This window comes from Bidens hawaiensis, unplaced genomic scaffold, assembly GCF_021521415.1.
Source record: "Bidens hawaiensis isolate Kalapana, Puna unplaced genomic scaffold, B.hawaiensis_p1.1 tig00105346_1, whole genome shotgun sequence".
NCBI classification, from domain to species: Eukaryota; Viridiplantae; Streptophyta; class Magnoliopsida; order Asterales; family Asteraceae; genus Bidens; species Bidens hawaiensis.
This window is the reverse complement of record NW_027504749.1, coordinates 16,816-20,194: the sequence shown is the minus strand read 5'-3', so window position 1 is coordinate 20,194 and position 3,379 is coordinate 16,816. Positions and strand designations below refer to the sequence as shown.

The 3,379-nt window shown below is 41.3% G+C and overlaps 1 pseudogene across 1 annotated transcript; it reads right to left on the bottom strand.

Moving 5' to 3' along the window:
- Positions 1–317: 317 nt before the first annotated feature.
- On the bottom strand, positions 318–2,345 carry LOC143608188 (proliferating cell nuclear antigen-like; annotated as a pseudogene). Its single transcript, XR_013149162.1, has 4 exons — positions 2,078–2,345; positions 1,226–1,378; positions 1,056–1,153; positions 318–967 (listed from the first exon to the last, which is right to left on the bottom strand). The product of XR_013149162.1 is annotated as a proliferating cell nuclear antigen-like (transcript).
- Between the last annotated feature and the right edge of the window lie 1,034 nt (positions 2,346–3,379).

Below are 3,379 nucleotides of genomic sequence, written 5' to 3'. Positions count from 1 at the left end.
TTACAACTCGAAGTTTAGCTTGACTTGTTTACATGCCTATAAGGTATAAGCTATGACCCTTCTACAGTATTTTTTTTTAGTAGTTACTCTTTGCCACGACCATCATCCCTTGAGCAATATCTTTTTAAAAGTTATTGCCGGTACTCTCATATCTTTTACCATATCCGTTACTACTATCCATCATACATGTATTTTAATAACAACCTGGTTTAGTCAAGTATATTTTTTTGATAAAAACCAGTTTTAACCCAAGTCGAATTTAGTAGCTAAAAACACCTTAAAAAAACATAGAAAAAAAACAAACCAAATTCAACCAAAAAGTAACATCAAGTTAGATAAACCAATTACTAGAGTAGGGTTTACAAATTTGCTTTCACTACCAGCACAAGAAAATTAACCCCATCACCATAGAAGATTACAAACAAACAAACAAACAAACAAACAAACAAATTCTACTCTTCATCCATTACTTGAGCTTCACCATTTGTTTCTGTCTCTATCTTAGGCTTCACATCCATAGCCTCATCACCATCACCATCAACCTCCACCTTAGGCTTCACAATCCCAATAACTTCAACATAACCATCCGCTCCACCATTCGTGTTGGTTTCAACCTTCGGCTTCAATTCAGCCTCTTCTTCATCATCAAGGTCGATCTTCATGACCCTTCGTTTGGGCTCCCCATTGGTTTTGGGCTCGGTTTCTTTACTGGTTGTTTCTTGTTTCCACAGGCTCGGGTTGCTGACCACCCATCTCCTCATCTTCTTCAATCTTTGGAGCTAGATAAAACCGCAAGTAACCCATTTCTGCAATCTTGTATTCCACCACAACTGGCAGTTCAGAAGACAAGCTCACTGTCACTTGGCTCGCCAGCCAATGGGGTCGCCTTTGTGAAAGAGTTCATGTACCTCAAGGCAAATGTCAAAGAAACCGGTGTCTGCATTTCAATTATAGTAGCTTCTTCTGGCTGCAAGAGTTTACAAGCAAAGTAATCAGAATTCATATTATCTTTTGCCTCTGTATTTTATTTAATATGATTATTGAATATCAAATACCTTGTCAACAGAAGTGTTTTGTCTGCACACAATATTTGCAGTACCAATATCACCTTTGGTGGAAAACTTGATGCCTTCCTTTGTAACAGAAATCATAACTACACAAGTGTGATAAAATATTAGAATTTAGTTTATATGAATGTATGGTGAATGAAAGCATGAAACATTACCGGTGTCTCCGATAGAGCTAAGGTCTTTGCAGATTCTTGCAAACTCAGTTGATGGCATTCTAACAACGGCTTCATATTCTGCTTCTGGAATCCCTAAATGCTCACTGTCAATGTCCATCAGCTTCATCTCAAAGTCTGAGATCTTGTCTTGATCTGTACCATTTCAAGTAATTCACTCAGTAAACAACATTATCCTAAACTATATATAAAACAAACTTACACTCATTACACAAACAGTGATAAAAGTTACACAAATTATCCTGAAATAAACTCTAGATGGATGAAGCAGACAGCAATTGTTGTTCTAGTTTTACATCACCAATAAAAGGTATTTCATATTAACATTTAACCTGCAAAGTCTAGGGTGTGCATGAGAATAAAAAAACGAGCCAAAACCAAATAAACCAAAAAATCCAAACCAAACAAAAAAAACAAACGGTTTGGTTCTGTGTTTTTTAAAAAAAAACAAACTTATACTTCGAATTTTGATTTAGCATGTAATCAAAGTCAAAAAATTAAATCAAGCCTAATTTATAGATGATCACTATCACTTCACATAACTTATGATACAAACTTAATAAATATGAAACTTCAAATTTTTTAAATTTGAGCCAAATATTTTTTTCGGTCCAAAATGTTCATACTAAACGCAACCCAAAAAAACCGAAACCGAATAGAGTTTTTGTTTCAACTTTAGCCCAAACCCACCAAAAGCGAACCCTAGAAATTCCAGGATTTACTGAACACAAGTGTTAACCATATACGTGTTCAATATACCCTAGAATATAATTAATGACTCAGATCTTAAAAAAAATTAAAAGAACAATAAAGTAAATGAGAAAGAAACATTACTAGGGCTTTCAAACATGAAGGTGACGCAATCACCGCCGTCATCAGCCTTAATGGTAACAATATCGTCATTCCCAGCACACCGCAGCATCTTGGCCATGTTACCCAGATTCATTCCCATGGATAGGTTCCGGTCGCACCGGTAGTGCTCGAACCCTTCGGATCTGAGAAGCAGAGACACAAGGGCCACGTGGCTTGAGTCCATGGCCTGCAGCGAGAATCCGGTGGCCGAGCAGTCGAAGTTGGCGTCGTTGACCAGGTCCTTTATGGACTTGAAGAGGTAGGTCCCAGCAGAGCCCAGTTGGACCCGCAAGACTCACCTCAAAGAGGGACGTCTGCGCAGTTGAACCCGCAAGACTCACCTTCAACAGGGACGTCTGCGCAAAGGCTAAACTCGCAAGACTCACCTTGAAGAGACGTCTGCGCAGAAACCAACTGGATCCGCAGGACCCACCATGCTCAGAGACGTGACGTCCTTACGCGCAGTACGCAAGCTGTTCCCGCAGGAAAAGCCTCCCAATGGTCGACGTACTCCGCCTGTTCCCGCAGCAACGGATACTAGCCATCAGGGAAGGCTACCCGCGCAGCAAGGCTACACGCACAAGGCACTTAACTCTTAAATAATTCAGTAATGTCACCTGAAGAAGGAGTGAGCAAGCCGGGAACACTTCCGCACAAAGCCGGGAACACTCCCACACAAATGAGCTAGTCCGTACGATACTGGAGGATCTTTTGTACTGTACCTGACGAGGTATGGACAAAAGATCTGACCAAAGATACGACAGCTCACTGACAACAGTATGACGAGCAGCACGCTCTTGTACTGTATGTCACTATCAGCCGCTGCCTACTCACCAACCTGTCGGAGGACGTGCATAGCCTGCAGTTGGTGGAACAGGAATAGTACACAGCCGGCCTGGTCACTATCAGCAGCTGCCTACCCACCAACCATCAGCATGGCACGTGCGTAGCCCACAGTTGGCAGAACATGAATACTATTCAGCCGGCTGTACCTACTTGGAAACCTACCTTCGGCTATAAATACTCCAACACCTTGGAATGGTATGGACACATTACATTACCTTATCACATCTTATCTTTTCTAGCAATCTCTTAATATACACTTATATTCAAGAGCAATCTAGTCTGATTCTCACGCCGGAGGGTGGTCACAAGGAGGTACCCCCCCTTCTAAGTGACGAGCTCACGGTGTCTGTTTTGCAGGTCACCAGAAGAACCATCTTTGCCGGACATAACCCCTCGTGGGAAACATCTATTTAACCCCCAGATTATCCGTAATCTGCC